Source organism: Micropterus salmoides, unplaced genomic scaffold (genome assembly GCF_014851395.1).
Source record: "Micropterus salmoides isolate LMB-PRFRI ecotype aquatic unplaced genomic scaffold, ASM1485139v1 Ms_hic_scaffold_2510, whole genome shotgun sequence".
NCBI classification, from domain to species: domain Eukaryota; kingdom Metazoa; phylum Chordata; class Actinopteri; order Centrarchiformes; family Centrarchidae; genus Micropterus; species Micropterus salmoides.
Window position 1 is genome coordinate 1 of NW_024041719.1, and position 17,722 is coordinate 17,722.

Sequence of the window (17,722 nt, forward strand, 5' to 3'; positions counted from 1 at the left end):
GACACTTTGTGCTACTTAAGTGTTCACAGCTTTCTGTAAAAAAAACAACTTCCTGTTGCACTCAAAGATGGAGGATCCTTATCTTAAAGAGTCTAGTGCCCCAAACCAATTTTTTTGTCATGTTATGTTTGTGGTTTCAGAAACCATTCTTGTGCAATAACCCAGTAACTCTGCCTCTTATTATTTATTCACCATTCTCTGTTTCAGAGCTGTTCATACCGTTCATGTTGTCTATTGTATATACTGTATACCAAATCCCCTACCTCGTGTACATAACACCACACACAATCTATTTATTCCTGCATTCTTTACACCCTGTGTACATGTATGCTTGTATGTGTATGTGCACCTGTATATCACATCCACCTCCGACAAACACAATAATATGTTACAACCCGGCTCATGTGGAAGGGAAGCACGAACCATGAACCAGAGTGTTTTTGGTAAAGTGCAAGTTGTTTATTGTTGACAGGGTTTACAACAGAACGGAAAAGCGCTGGTGGATGCTGCTTAAATCAAAGAACCAAATATAACTTAAAGAGGTCTCTCCAACTGAGAGATAGCCACTTGCTAATCCAAATCAAACTAAACAAAACTCTGACTTGCCCAGTAAGAAAAAATACAAAATGAGCGGCACCCTCTAAGCCCAGTGTGTCTAACAAATAGTGTTGTGTCGTTCAAAGAACGTTTCGTTGATAACACCAAATCGTGTGTATGACTCGGGAGGAACGGGTTGTCTCAGTGAGTGATTCGTTCATTTTCACGCATGCATGAAGGATCTTGGACTCTTACGTTCACTCGTCACACAGCAGCTGCATGGGATCCGTCAGCACAGGAAACAGAATTGATTAGTTCACGACTCTCAACTGTGGGTCTCTGGGTTTGACTCTTTCATTTGTCACGTGACAGCTCCTACTGTGGGGCAGGAATGAACTACTCGTTCACCGCTCACATGGGTCCTGCTAGTGTTTAACATTACAGCTGACAGCTGATGAGAGTTGTTCTGGGTCCACTCTGAGAAAGCTCAATTCTGAGGCTGTCGTCTCCTCTCCAAAACAAACAGACCCGGTCATTAAAACATTAAAACACAGCCAGGTAGCAACGTTAGCGTTAGCCCTGTAAACCGCTAACAGCTGATCCAGGTCCGCCAGAGAACGCAATGTAACTTTTCCTTTTTATTTACCAACAGAGCCGTGCTGTTGTTTCTCAGCTCGTGACTGGTGAACAACCTGCAGTGTTTGAGAGCGATGTGCTCATGTGTGTTTCTCTGTCTGCAGAATCAGGACCTGATGTGGTCCATTCTGCGTCCAGAACTGCCAAACTGCTGCGTTTACATGTGTTTATTTCTTTGTTCCTCTCTCTGTGCTGGAGTTCTTTAAGAACTTGGTGGCTTGATCCAGATTATTATTAAATTGGTTGACTTTTAATAAGAGTGTGTTTATTCACAGTGTATCAAGCTTATTAGTTCAATACATTTACTGCAAATCTGATATTCATATTTTACTCATGGATAGGGACGTTAGGCTAATGTATGAATGAGCACTTTAGAGATAATGATAGTAATTATATACATAAGCCTTTACATGGCTGGTCTGGTTGTATACTTGGAAAAGATTGTGAAAATGGAAGGAATGTTTTTTAATCGCCCACTAGAGGGCTGCAGCGCCACAATAACCAGCCTAGTTCAAATGAACGAAATGACTCAAAAAAGATTAGTTCATTTTAATGAATGAGATTTGAATGAATGGGTCTGTCAAAATACTCGAACTTGCCATCACTACTAACAAACTTAACTGCAGGTCGATATCAGTAATCCCCCACTAGGGTACTTGCCCTGCTTCCTTAACACAATTCATAGTAAAGGTAACACTCTGACACTAAGAACTAACACTTATCACTAGAACTAACGCTTCTGCGGATTAATAGTATTCAATAACACTGTATGGTCAACGACTCAATACTATAAATTAACTAAATGTTTGGATTTATCAGGAACACAGTATCTGGATACTGTGAAACTTAAGTTAATAGCCCGGACTTGCATTTGCTTCAATCACTGAACTCACCGTGCCTATTTTTGGGACAGGCTTCGATACGGTACAGGCCTTTAATTCCTTTTGCACAAAACTCTTGCTCAGTAAAGATTGCCCCCTATCAAATTGTTTATTTCAACCTGTATGATATTACTTGTATAAAAATGTGGCTTTTTCATCTGTCGTTTACCACACCAGTAAATCCATAAAATAAACTAAACATTATGTTGATATTTAACATTTAAATAAAACCAAACCAGGCGTCAAATTGAGAAATGTGTTTATTTGTCAAAATGTGTGTATAAAAATAACATTGCTCCACATACTGTACTGAGATTGCTTAACCAGACGGAGACTTAAACTGAACTACATTTCATAAACCAGTTTCCAGTTTCTGCTGGTTTCTCACAAATACTTCTGTGAGGCTTTTTGCAGGATTTATCAAACCAACACTTCAGGTCATGAGCTCCTGATTTCTCCCCCATCCTCGCACAGTCTTCTCCATCAGGATCTTCATATGTCCAGTTGTCTGGCTCAATGCTGCTCCAAAAGGACAAACTGAGATAGTGAGATAAAAAAGAACTGGTTCAACAAAACTGGAAACTTTGATATTGGAAATTGACAAAACATCTGTTTACAACAGTGAAACCTTGTGTTCAGCGGAGAGCCATCTGCCCACAACCATGTGCCCTCTTCCTTTGAGTCTGTCAGTCCGATCCAGAACTTGTCCTCAGGTTCGTTCATTTTGTCTCTCAGTTTCAGCTCCAGGAATGTCTGCACGGGAAAGTTGATGAAAAGGCAACATGTAACATCACTTTTCTGAGCTGAGAGATCATGTTAACTAATGCAGAAATATAAGGATGTGATAAATGAAGCCAGTGAGCTACATGAACCTGCAGCAGTGTGTTATACCTGCTCCTCTCTGCTGTCTATCTTAACCAGGTCTCCTCCTTGTTGTTGACATTCATCTCTGCTGTTATTCCAGGATGAACTATTGGTGGAGAAATATAGCACTTTCCTCCATGTTGCTCCCAGCCTTCCTCACATATCGGACATGACTCATCTTATAAGAGTGGACAGCAAAGACTTCAGTCAGGTGCAACGAACCACTGTTTATATTTGAGTGATTAATAAGCAGCAGGAGCTTTGAATCTGAGCGCAGCTGAGACAATCAGAGAGAAGCAACAGTTTTCTGCTTCACAGGTACAGTATGTTGCCAAATTGCCAATATAACTTTGTATTGTATCTGTCAGTTGATCACTGTTTCTTTCTTTCTTTGTTTTTGTGGGCTTTTTTTGTCTTTATTTTTTTAATGATATGACAGTTGAGGGATATGAAATGTCGGGGAGAGAGACAGAGAAGAGGGGATGACCTGCAGCAAAGGCCCACGGGTTGAGCCTAGTGGTGAGCTAACCAGGGCTCCCACCGTTAATCATCATCAGAGGATGCAAAAATGTTAGAAAGGAAAAATCCATCTCTCACTTTTTACTGCAGGAGGTTGTGGGCATGTTTGCTGCACCGTGTTGCATGGTCTTTCATGGTGCAGTTGAGCTGAGAGATAATTAACAGACTAATATCAGAATTAAACTTAAAACCATCTGTTGATAACCATCCAAGTTTAATTAAACATATGCCACATTTTGAAGTGACCTCATGGACTAAACCTTTTAGACAGTTTCAAACACAAACAAGCTTACCTGTGAGATTACTTTTCACAGCTTCATGCTCAGCTGTCAGTTTTTGGAGACGTTCCAGGGTTTGACTGTTTTTATAAGCTGATTTTAAAAAGTGGAGGTCAAACATATTATTTGGTATATAACTTATTTAGTAAACTACTCAGTGTTTAAAGAAAACATCTGTTTATCAGAAGAAATCACTCCAAGATTAACTTGTATATAAACATGTATATTAATATGAAAGCCGTTCTGTTGACATTAATTACATTTTAATGTTTTCTGTTCTGTTAATGCAAACAAACCCAAAAACCTGCTCAGATCATCTGCCATCTTTCAGATTTCATGGGTCACTCTAAATGAATTACTTTACAAACTCACAGGTAACACCAAGAGCGATGACAGCAGCTGCCAGGAGAGCACTGAGAACTACCAAGGCCACTCTCTCTGACTTGAGCTTTGACCCTCCTTTTTGTTGGGACCCTGTTGAACAGAAGAGGAGACAGAAAATTCAAGTCACTCAATTAACCAGGTTAGTTAAGTTTTGAATGTTGAGGATGAATGAATGTGATTAAGGGGATGAATGGAGGGAGGAAGTTGTCTGTTAAAGGAGAGGAGCGATTCCTGTATGGCAGCATTTCTTTTAAATACTTTAAACTCATTATTTGAATCTTTTGGCCACATCCAACATTGTAGAAAAGTCATCAAATATAGGAAAGCATAATATGTCTCTTTTAAGTCCGGTCTGGGACGGATCTCTTGTTGATATATACCTAGACTATACCATGGTGGAGGAAATATTCAGATCTTTTACTTGAGTAGAAATACTAATGCTACACTGATCCTGCATTGAAATGTTAATCTAATTTTTAAATCAACTAGTAACTAAAGCTGATAGATAAATGTACTGAAGTAAAAAGTACAAGAACAAAAAGGACTGAAAGAAAATTTACATATAGTACCTCAAATTTGTGCTTTAGAGTGAATGTCCAGATTGTGTTTGACTTTTTAAATATCTTTTACTGCAAACTGCTTTCTTCCTTCAAAACTGAAATTCAGATCCTAAAGCTGGGAACTTCTACTAAAAATCTAAATCTTTATAATCTAAAAAGTTCCCCTTTCTGCAAATACATGGCAAATTAACTGGAGTAATTCTACAGGTTAGAATCATTGTTTTAAAGAAGCGACACAGGTTGATATACTGAGATTTAAAAAGAAAAAAAGAGATTTGAACTTGTAACACTGAAAGATTCAGTATGGCTTTTAAATCTGTGGTAATCCATTTATGTTTTGTGCTTTTAAGAACCTTTTGGAAACACTATCATAGCAAAACAAACATTTCATATATTCACACACAGAACATTTTCTGCAGGTTGCCCTTTTACCTGTTGCTGCTCTGAGCTCTTTCTTACATTGCAGGTTTCTTCAACTTCAGTTTATTTATAAGTTAATTTATTGGGCAGCAGTAGCTCAATAACGATAGAGGGTGGCCGGTTCAAGTCCAGCACGCACAAGTACAGAGTGTGGTAACTGGAGAGGAGCTGTTTGCGTTCTGTGTATGGTCGAGGCGCCCTTGACTATGGCCACTGAAACCCCAAGTCCCTAAATGCTGCAGCGGCAGCTACAATATGACAGGAAAAGGAAACATGAAGCTTGACACTTTGTTTAGAACATACACTTTGTGTGTATAGTTCCTTTTTTTTTTTTTTTTGACCACAAAATTTCTTCTTCACGCCAAATTTTGCAATAAACTACCAGACCTTCTCAACACGTCCTCTTTACCAAGTGGTACATGTTTTCTCTTTCATTCCTTCTTTCAGTTGATAAAAAGCGAGAGATATTACAAGAAAATGTAAAAAATGTGTCTGTCTGATTTTGACTTCTTTAAGCTATAATTGTGTATATCTTTTAGCCGTGACAGGCTACGGTATCCACATCGCCTCTTTCACAATGTAAGTTTCTGGGAAAATTTTAACCTGAAAATTAGCATAATGTGGGACCTTTATAGTTACGGAATATGTTTTTACAGTCACTTTTGAACATTTCTCAGATCAGAAGTGAAATTCTCAAAACCACTTCTACATCATAAAAGCAATTTCTCATTCTTTTCAATATTGCAAACGTTTTTGGCACAGTCATGCGCATGATCATGTACAGTTATTATCTATTACTTATATCATGTTCATCACAATATATTACACTAGTTGTACCCCCCAACAGGTATTTGTTTATTGGATAAGTCACTACATGCAAAATGGTTGAACCAGTTGTCATAATCTGTCAAGGATATTTTCTATACATGGCTATTAGACTTTTTTCTAACGTGTCCTGAAATAATGCTATGAATGCTGTAAACCGTCTAGTCTTTCTCTTTTCTGTATTGCAATCACATGCTCTGTCAACAAATGAACTTTGAATCCTGCCCAATCTCTTGCAATGTAAAACTTTGTACTGTCGAAATTGATTTAGGCCATATGGATCATTGTTATTAAACTTTAGCCATAGTTTACCTCAGAAAATACTATAATATAATACAGAGTACACTGTTATATGACGACATGGATAAACATTTTGACTATGCTGTTTGTAAACACTGACACAAGGACTTTCTCATTCTGATGGCGCTGACATTGTTCACTGAAATAAAGATTTACTATTGAGAAACTGACTAAGGATTCTGAGCATGTTCCGGGCTTTTTAGCACTTATTGTTTTTCAAATGTTGAGGATGATTCAAGAAATTTACCAAAGCAACTGAGAAAAACTGTAACAGTGCTCATCCAACCAAGGTTGAGGTCAAGGGCAACTGGATTTGGTTGAAGAGACTAGAAGATCCTTAAAATGGATAGATATAGGCTACAGATAGTATCATAATTAAGACTTACCCCCGGCATTTGTATTTGCTCTTGTGAATTTCACATCGGAGTACACCACATCAGCTTCAGGCATTTTACTGCTGTGACCATCAGTGAGTTTTAAAGATAAAGAGAATGCTGCTGTTTCCTTCCTGTGAGAGTCAAGGATGGGGAGAACTTGATGGTAAATATTTTACTTCCCTTTTTGTTCAGACGTGGCCGTGTGTGTGTGTGTTACACACAAAACATACGAAGAGAGCACGACAGTAGTAAATGCTGATGTAGACAGGCAGATGTTCTAAGCAGCCTACGTAGGCCTGTTAAATAATGTAGCCTATTTTATATGATACAGTATCTTCTACCCCTCCCCCCCATACACAACATATAAGTAGAAGACAGTTCTATATAAATAAGTAAGTAAAGCTTGCAAAGTACAATAAATACATGATAAATAGGTATTAAATTTTAAAAAGATTGAGTTAAAAATAGATAAATAAAGAAATAAAATAAATCACAAATCTGCGCACACATGGACATACACATAGATCAATGAGTTAATCAGCCATTCATGTTTCTAATGGACGTGGGTACAAAACTTGTCATGGCTCTCTTGGTCCTGAATCTAAGTCATCTGTATTTCTGGCCTGAGGGTAATAGACTGTAGTGGCTGTGCAGTGTGTGAGTGGTGTCTGGGGCTATTTGTTCCTTTTTTTTTTATTCCTCCTGTTGTAAATACTGATAAGTGGTTCCTGCACCTGTCCGATTATTTTACTGCTCATTGTTATGATTTTGTTTAGTATGTTGCGATGGATGTTGGATAGTGATCCAAACCAGACTGATATATTGAAGGTAATTACAGATTCAATGAAGCATTTGTATCAGGACTGACTGGCTGACCCTGAAGTCTACGGAGCTTCCTCAAGAAAAAGAGGCGCTACTGACACTTGGAGAAAATGTTTTCACTGTTTGGTTGGAAGGAAAGTTATCCATTATTGTCCTGAGGTATCTATATGATTCAATCCTTTCTATTGGCTGGTTGTTGACTAACAGAGTGGGGATGATGGAAACATCTTTGCAGAAGTCAACAACCAGTTCCTTTGTTTTAGAGGGGTTGCGGTCAAGACAGTTCTGCTTGCACCACTCTCACTTGTAAGTCTCGTAGTAAATTAGTGGTATCCATGTCATCGGAATATTTAATGTATTTTATTCTGGGGTTAGTGCTCCTGCAGTCACTAGTGTATTGTGACTATAGTGTGTACAGAACCGGTGAGATTACAGAGCCATGTGGAGGACCGGTGGAGAACTGAGGTGACTGTTGACTCTGACCCACTGGTGTCTCTGTCAGAAAAGACAGGATCCAGAGAATAAGGTGCAGGTTCACGTCCATTTGGAGCCAATTTTGTCCCATTGGGTGAGGTTGCACCACGTTAAAAGCACTTGAGAAATCCACAAAGACCAGTCTGATGAGTGACCTGGGCTTTTCAAGATGGGAATAAGTGCCATGTAGCAGTGTTAATATGGCATCATCCACACCTCTATGCTGTTTGTATGCAAACTGAGGGGGTCAACATGCAAACTGACCTCCTCCTGAAGCTGGGAAAGAATAAGCCTTTCAAAGCCTTTCATTACCAGAGATGTTAATGCCACAGGCCAGTAGTCATTGTTGCAGGTGGGATTGCTCTTTTTGGCCATTGGACAGATGACTGAGGATTTCCAGGTTGATGGGGTTGTATGTTCTGACAGAATGAACAGATAACAGAAAACACCTGCCAGCTGGCTGCAACAGGCCTTCACCAACCGTCCACAGATCTGATCAGGTCCTGGTGCTTTGTTTGGTTTCATCCTCTTCAGCATGAGTTCCACTTCCTCCTGCCGCAACTCCAGATTTGGTTGTGCAGGATTCATAGGAGTGAGCTCAGCTATAAGCTCATTCCTCTCTTGTGAATAATCAGTCTGGTCAAACCTGGAGCAGAATTGACTGAGGTTGAGTTTCTCAACTTTGTTCTTGTATCCTTTCTTTGCTGATTTTATTTCCTTGTTCAGTCTGTTTTGGTTGAGTTTGGACTCAGTTCTGCTTCCTAAGTTGAATGCTATTTTCTTTTTATTAAGAGTGGTTTTTAGTGCTTTTGTAATCCAGGGTTTATTGTTAGAGAATACTTTCACAGTTTTTCGCGGGACAATCATATCCTCACAGAAGGTGATATAGTGGGTAACCACTTCAGCGGCTTCCTCTTGGCTGCTCCCCTGAGTTAACACCCAATCTGTGCAGTCAAAGCAGCCCTGTAGAGACTCAGCCACATTATCATCCCACCTTTTTACCAGCTTCTTGGTCACGCCATCTCTCTTCAGTTCTGTACGATAAGCAGGGATCAGATGGACCACATTATGGTCTGCAGTGCTAAGCGGTGTTTTTTTGTATGCATTCTTTACATTACCATAACATAGGTCGATCATTTTGTCACCTCTGGTGGTGCATGACACATATTGTTGGTAGGTTGGAAGTGTTTTGTTTAGCCTGCTGCCATTAAAATCCCCTAAAATGAGAACTGGGGAATCTGGGGATGAACATTCAATCTGATGGACACGTGCCGCTGTGGCCTCTAAGGCCTCTATTTCCATTGGTAATCACGGCCCAGCCTGCGTTGTCTCAGTGTCAGCTCTCCGCAGTCGTCCAAGTTCAGTGCTGGATAATCCATATTTCGCAGAAGCAGCAGGTCGTCCCTGTTGTACCGTAGAATTTCGACCCATGACTCCCAGATAATGCCATTAGCAGTTCGACTGCCCAGAGCAGCAAACATTCATAGAAACCGTGATATTACTCTATTTGACACTTGCACTCAGGAACACACTTAAATAACTAGACAATCTTAACACGCAACAAGACGCTCGCCACCTGTTGCCATTACAGCGCCAACCCAAATTATATTATAGTTATAACTAACAGTGTTTTTGTAGCGAATCAGGTTATGCTGAAGACCTTCAAGAAAATTTAGGATTACACCTATCTTCCCAGTTTGTGTAAGCAAGACACAATGCATTGAAAAAGACCGGGTCAGGCCAGCCTGAGCTGGAACACTTAAGTAACAGTAAACAGATAACCATTGGCGGCGATTTATGTTTCTGCTAACAACTATAAAAACAGTAAGTTTCTTGTTCATATACAGATTTAGAGTATGCCTAAGTATTCAAAGCACGCATTTCAGTACCATAGGAAAATAACAGATGAACTGACACACACAAGCACAGCGAACAGGGATTAGAGATCAAAAGTTTAACTGATGCTAGCCTGCACACCATGAAACCCACGGAAAGTAATAATCATTCTACCTAAAAATCTTTGTAGAAAAATCCTCACACATGAACATAATCACAGGCCAAGAGTACAATCCAAGACAAAGCCGCCATCGTTGTTGAGACACCACAACAAAGGCCTACATCAACAAGCCAAACAAGTTAAGCTATGGGCTAACCTACATACACAGTAAAATACATTACATTTTTTTTCCATCAACGCATAGGCCCACACACACACATCATCTACTAAATATTAAAATTGGATTTGTTGTCACTCAATATCGACGTTACTTCTTTATGGAAAATGTTACTCCTTGCAGCCATGCGCTTGATGAATTAATCTGCGATTACATCAAGGTTTCCTAATTTGTGATCTTATGACAGTTCAATAGGGCAACATGATTCAGTCTCATTTGTCCAATTGTGGATTGCAGATAGGTTTTCAGTCGCCTTAGGCCTGAAAATGACCTTTCTGAACTGCAGGATGTTACAGGGACAGTCAGCACGAGTTTTACAAGTTTGGTGATCTCTGGCAACATGGTTCTCAAGTGCTCTCCCTGATCGCCTTTTACAAAGTCCACAACATCTTGAAAAGTAATTAGGCAAACATTGACATTTTGCTACATCCATGCACATATAACAATGCTGTGTGAGCTTGGTCTCATCTAACATTGCCGCTTCATTTGGCGGACATGTACGGCGCAGCCTAGGCTGGGTCAGGTAGAGTTACTCTGGTTCAGACCAGACCCATTGTTGGGTCAACCACAACCAATGACAGCAGCTTTGTTACTGCCATTAAATCAATGTAAATTTGGCCAACGACTGTCCACTGCTACACGTAGGTGCTCAGCATTCTCCGTGGGTGCCCAGGCCCCGTAGCACACAAGGAATTGGCGCCCATGCTGCTAACTACCAACATGTCATGTGTACAGTCAGTCAGAGTGCTAAAAAAGTTACAGATGCTCACACTTATACACACTCAGATATTTAATCTGTTTGTGTTTATGTATTATCAATTTCCTTATCAATCTGTGCATATTCTGATTGCCTATTGACCCTGTACCTGTCTCTGTATTTTCTAGTTCCATCCTCCATTTTTTTCTTCTTAATTCTTACTTTTTTGGCACCACACATTTCCTTTTCCTTTTTCTTTCTTTCTTATTGACATATTTACCGTCTATGTTGCATTTGTCACAATAACCTGGGCTGCGTTTAGGCCTGACAATGACAAAATGCTGCAAACCAGTGCAAAGTTTTGAGATTGAACTCGCCCCAGATGGAAAGAAAATTCCTTTGATCTGCGCCGTTGAGCCAATCAGATTTCAGCAAAAACGAGGATCGATCCAAGTTGGGATTGGATTCCCCCTCAGTATTGAAAGTATTAGTTTGGCCCAGTCTAATTAGATTTATTGGCATGACTGTATAACAACAATATTGCCAAAGCATCATACAAACTACATAAGAACAATTAACCCCATACATTTCATTAAATAAGTAATTAAAGCGTAAAGTAATTAAAGCGTATGTGTGTTTGTGTGTGTGTTAGAAAAATTAAAATATATTAAAAATTTAAATAAAATAAATACATGATACACATTCCAGTAGGTGCCGAATTTTGCATGCCCACAAGAATTGCATGCACTTTCTAATAGCCTACTGCCTTTAAACGCTATGATATTCTTTGTGGGCTTTATCAGTGGGAACTTCGATAAACGATTCGAAGTATATAGACTATTTATGAATGTTTAGAGTCGTTAAAATTTATTACACTTAGTAAAAGTAGCATTCCTTGAGATTCAGCAGAAATATGTGGTGATAACCGTGTTTGATCAATGTGCACAGCAAAGTGTCTGAAAAGGACCTTAAGAGGTGGATGCATAAATCGGCAGAACGGATGTTGTAAGCTATCTGCTGAGATTTGCATCCACCTGTTTTTCAGAATGTTGCCTTCCGCAAGATTCATGCAATTCTCCGCAGATCATAAAGCAAGACATCTGAAAGTGAAAAATAAAAACTCTTGACCACTGGCCGGTTCGGCCTGGAATGGACCAGCCGTTCTGGAGTCTTTCTGAACTTCACGACAGCCAGTCTACCCCTGCTCACATCTACCAACAAAAGTGCCTCCACTCAACCAGAGTTACACAAGGACAGCAGAGGGTCTCAGGTGGATTTTATGTCATATATGTAACTGTTTTTTAAATGGACAAACTATTATAGACTAGAAATGGTATGTTATAAGTGTAGTTTTGTGTTCATGTTTTTCCTGTTTAGTCTGTTTTCATAGGTTTGGGTTTTGTGTTCTGTAAGCTTTATTTTGATCATGTTTAGGGTTTTGTAGCTTTATTTAGTCTGTTCATTTGCATGTTTAAGTTTTCTTAGTCCTGTGTTTTAGTCCTTTGCCTTAGTTATTCTTATGCCTCAGTTCATGTTTAGTGTTTTTCCTGGTCTGTGTACTTCTGTGTTTTCTTTGGTCTGTGTCTTAGTCCTTAGTCTTATGTCTCCATGTTACTGTATTCCTGTTCCCCTGTTTCCATATGCTTTACTTCCTGTTTTATTTTGTGGTGTTCTGTTCTCGTGTCCTTGTCTAGCTTTGTTCCTGTTGTTGATTACCTGATGTGTCCCGTGACCCTGTTCATTTGCCTGTGTATATATTGTCCTCAGTTGTGTTCAGTGTTGTGGTGTCTTTGTTGTCTGTGTTGAGTGGTCCGTCCTGTCCCTGTGCTTTTGGATTAATCCTTGGTTTGTACCTTGTTCCTTATTTATGGCTTTTCCCTGTGGATTAAGTTTTTTTTACCACTGAGCTCCCAGTGAAAGCCTGCTTTATTTGTTTAATAAATCTTTAACACAAGGCCTTTAGGACTCCATGGCTATGGCTAAATAATTACACAAGTAGTACTAGTGATCAGTGAGTTATTAATTAATTATTTTATTAAACTATTAACAGTTAGTTTAATCAATCAGTCATTCTCAAATCTGAGGGTGAATTGTCCATCCAGTGTCCTGGATCCAATAATGACACACACCTTCCTGTGATTAAAGAGAAACTTTACTAGCTAAATAAAGTGAATAGAAAGTGAGAGTAAATAAAATCAAATAAATTAATGACAAAAACAGAAAATGAAGAAGAAATATGATGCTAAAGGAAATAAGGGAATGAACGAAGGCAAGTTATTTGGTGATAAGTGAGTGACTGAATGACTGAGTGACTGAATGACTAAAGGACTAAAAGACATCAACTTGAATGAAGAGGTAATTTGCCTTGATGCTTTGTTGGTTTTCTTAGCCGGTATGGTGCGGCCCACAACTAGCTTGGTTCTTGGCGTTCACGGCCCCTCGGTGGCCTGCTTGGTGTGCCGTATGGCTGGTCGCCAGGACCAGGTCTTTTGCTAGCGGGTTGGTCCCAGGATCCGTCCTCCTCAGCTGGTAGCTGGAACTCTTGCAGTGTTCAGTCGGTTACCTCTGGCTGAGTTCTGGCGTGGATGTCCTCTTGGTTACGGGTGGCGTAACTTACTCATGTAGTTGCGGGAAACTCTTGCATTAATCATTAGCTTGGCTCTTCGAGTTAGTTGAGTTGCTATAAGACAAAGGAAAACTTAGAAGTCAGGAGTTTCTACGGGCCGGACTCCTTGAATTTAGGTAGCTGGACGTATCTGGTCTGAAGAGGGGCGGAAGAGAGAGTCTGTGTTTTGTTTGTTGTCCCCGTGTAAGAGGGCTTTGTTCCTTTGTTAGTTTCTGTGTTTTTATACTTTAATTTTAAAGGTAATGTCTTAAAATCTATTTGCGTATGCTTTTAATCACATCCCTTTCCACAATATCAACTCTTTTCTTAAATACCATAAACAGTCATACTCAGGATAATATTGATTGTTACACGTTCTTACTTAAGCAAATATATAAGGAGGTATTTGAAACATGGCATCAGTTAAAACAATTTAACACAGACACGACTGTATATTGGGTAAAAGGGGATGAACAGAAGAACAATGGCATGTTATACCTCTTGTCCTCTGGGGGCACTGGTTTCATGACAGGAGATTGAAATAATGATTACTTTATAGTTAATTCCATCTTTGACTCAGGAGCTGGGAAAATTAATTAGGTAACATAGGATAATATTCTGTTACATGTTCTTAACAAGAAAATATATAAGAAGGCAATGAAGCACGGCATTGGTATAAAATATAAAACACAGGCAAGACTGTAAATGAGCACAAGGGAACCACACTTATAGTTCCTTCTTTCCAACATACTGTAGATAGATAGATAGCTTTATTGTCACACATGCACAAGAACACAGTGAAATTTATTTCTGTTGGAGCAAGCCTCCGGGCTGCAGCTATATTCAGTGCCACCACTCGCTTTCCAGAAAAGAATTAATGCAGACAGCAACATAGTACTAGAGGAGAGATAAACCAGTGCGCAGGAGAAATAGGAAGGCCAGCTGCAAGTCGTTTTCCCTGCTCGGGTGGAGGAGGGGAGGGGAAGGGAAGGGGCACTAAGACAATAATTTTTAATCCAATTTAGGTTGATTCGGTAACATTTATCCGGATCAGTGTCCTTCAATCGCACTCATCCTCAGCGTCATGCGTGCATCCAGTTCATGTAGTGATTTCGACATTTCTTCTAATTTCATTGTCAGGCCAGTGGTTACTCTCAGCAGCTCACCAGACTGCACCCCGATGGTGTCAATCCTCCTCTGCGCTTCCACAGACCGGTCTGAGATGTTACGAAACAGTTCAGCCCTTTGATGTAAAACCTTCAGCTTTTCGTTCACCCCATTTAAGCACTCTTTAAGTTCCCCAGACAGCTTTTGGGTAAATTTGCATTTGCAATTTACGATATACTAGGGAGATTCCAAGCCCGATAATCAGAAAGCCCACTAACAAATTCCAATTATCCAGAAATCTTCAATGTCCTCCACAGATAAAACATCCATCCATTTCTGGGTGAAAAAAAATGAAACCATAGACTGTATATAAAAAGGATGAAACGTGTATAACATTTCCTTGAAATTATAATGCCCCTTCCATCATGGAAACATTCAAAATACAATAAAACACATGTTTGTTGTTAATTTGTTCATTCTCAACCATGTAATTATGATATGTGACTCAAACTTCACTAATGTTAGTGAAACACAGAAGAAAGTTGATTCATCAGCTTACAATTTTAACAACATATAGTAGATGATTTATAACAAATTGTCTTTGTCTACAAAGTTGTTTAAGGTCTAAGCAGACTTTAGGAAAATGTATTTAAAGCACTGTCCTAGTCAATCTGACAGCGCTGAAGTGGAACAGGAGATCTTGGGTTGTGTGGGCAAATATTTTAAACATAGAAACCACTCCGCAACAATAAGGATTTGCCAATTAATTTTTTTTTTAAATATATAAATATCTGCAAATTTAGACAACAAGTGAAATTAAAATTAAATATTAAGGAAAGTAGAGTAGCAGTAAAAATCTATGGATGAAAGACAATAACAGGAGCTGTGAGAGAACAAAAACAAATAGAGAAAAAAAAAATGTCCAGATATATTATTAAGACCATTAGATTAAATGGTCAAGTTTAAAACTAATTATTTTATGATCTTTTAAGTTTAGTCTAAACAGTATTCCAGTTTTTAAATTACTTTTTAGTTTAATTTCATCCAACTTCTGATTCATATTATTCAGTAACACTGTAAATTCTACCACTTAATACTATAAATTATGAAGGTTTGAATTGAACAAAAATAATCCAAATATTTTTGATTTGTTTACTCACATGTAGGAACAAAGTGGCCCCACTCAACCAGAGTGTTACACTTCGACAACAGAGGGTCTCAGGTGGCGTTTGTGTCAGTATAACTCGTTTTTAATTTAATTCTATCATTTATTTTGATTCATGTTGATGAAAACCTTTTGAAATACAAGAAAATAAAACATCACTTTAGTTGGACTGGACAAATTAGTTTAAAAGGGCATTTTCCAAAACCTGTATGTGTGTTTTCATCCTTTAGATAAACTCAGCATTTGTAATTTCATTAGTTGCAACAGATTCACAGCATCTATAGGAACAAGTGAAACCTCTTAATGTAGAATAAATCTATTGCTGCACTTCCTGTCTGTATGCTGACTCCAAACACTCATAGTTTAGCACAACAAGTCTAAAACACTAGCATAATATTAATAAACTGAAGTTGTGTAGTTTTAATAATTTAATAAATCACATAGTTCATATTGTATTTATAAATTAACTGTATTTATTAACTGTACATTACAGTTTAAACTTACAAACAAATGAAGAAGACAAAAAGACAAAAGATGGCTGAAATACTTTAATACATTTTTAACAGTAACCCATGTGGTTGTAGCAGAAATTAAGAAGATAAGTAAAAAGATGGTTAAATCTGTACAATTATTGTTTCTTCTTACTGTCTGTTGTCTGCAGTGGTACAATGTTACAAATACTAGTACTTGACTTGAACTTTATTGAGTCTTTTTATTTAACTGCATTTATCTGTTAGCTTTAGTTAGCCACTTTACAAAGTAAGATTTTTGCACAACTTCAGAAGCGATTATAAAATATGATGTTTTGTTAGAAACTAAACTAGTGGAAAAGTTAATTAATTGATTTGTTGATAGAAAGAAAATTAATTGGCATTGTGAAGTTTGTCACTTTGGGCTCTGGTTAATTGTGACGGCATTCCTCACTGTTACCATATTTTTTTTACAAACCAGACAATCCATTAATCAATTGAGAAAATAAACAGCAGATTACTCCATAATGAAAATAATCATTAGTTGTACAATCCTACAACAGTGATAGAGGGGACATTTTCCTACTTTTACTACATTTTACTGATTAAATTTACATATTTTCAGTAATTATAAGTTCCAAGTAATATTTTTGATACAGGACTTTTACTTGTGACAGTATTTTTACAGTGTGGTATTACTGCCTAATAACTGAATTTTTCCTCCACCATCTGGTACATGAATCTTCTTTCTGGATCTTTTCCTTAATTGGTGAGACATTCATACATTTTCATTTTTTACACATTAGCTGTATAAAAATAACATTTCTCCACATTCTGTATCCTGCACTGAGATTGTTTAACAGGCTGAGTCAGACTTAAACTTAACTTAAACAGAACATTTCAGACGCCAGTTTCCATTTTTTGCTGTTTTCTCACAAATACTTCTGTGAGGCTTTTTGCAGGATTTATCAAACCAACACTTCATCATGAGCTCCTGATTTCTCCCCCATCCTCGCACAGTCTTCTCCATAGGATCTTCATATGTCAGTTGTCTGGCTCAATGCTGCTCCAAAAGGACAAACTGAGATAGTGAGAACAGAAAGAACTGGTTCAATAAACTGGAAACTTCGCTATTGGAAATTGACTAAATCTTTTACGACAGAGAAACCTTGTGTTCAGTGGAGAGCCATCTGCCCACAACCATGTGCCCTCTTCCTTTGATCTGTCAGTCCGATCCAGAACTTGTCCTCACGTTCGTCATTTTGTCTCTCAGTTTCAGCTCCAGGAATGTCTGGACAGAAAGTTGATGAAAGACAAAATGTAACATCACTTTTCTGAGCTGAGAGATCATGTTAACTAATGCAGAAACATAAGGATGTGATAACAAGCCAGTGAGCTACATGAACCTGCAGCAGTGTGTATACCTGCTCCTCTCTGCTGTCTATCTTAACCAGTCTCCTCCTTGTTGTCGACATTCATCTCTGCTGTTATTCCAGGATGATCTATTGGTGGAGAAATAATAGCACTTTCCTCATGTTGCTCCCAGCCTTCCTCACATATTGGACATGACTCATCTTTGAAAGATCACAGCAAAGACTTCAGTCAGGTGCAACGAACCACTGTTTAT

The 17,722-nt window shown here is 38.5% G+C and overlaps 2 pseudogenes; both read right to left on the reverse strand.

The window, feature by feature from the left end:
• Positions 1-2,344: 2,344 nt before the first annotated feature.
• LOC119918977 lies at positions 2,345-6,743 on the reverse strand (annotated as a pseudogene).
• Positions 6,744-16,880: 10,137 nt separating this feature from the next.
• LOC119918978 lies at positions 16,881-17,669 on the reverse strand (annotated as a pseudogene).
• Positions 17,670-17,722: the final 53 nt, after the last annotated feature.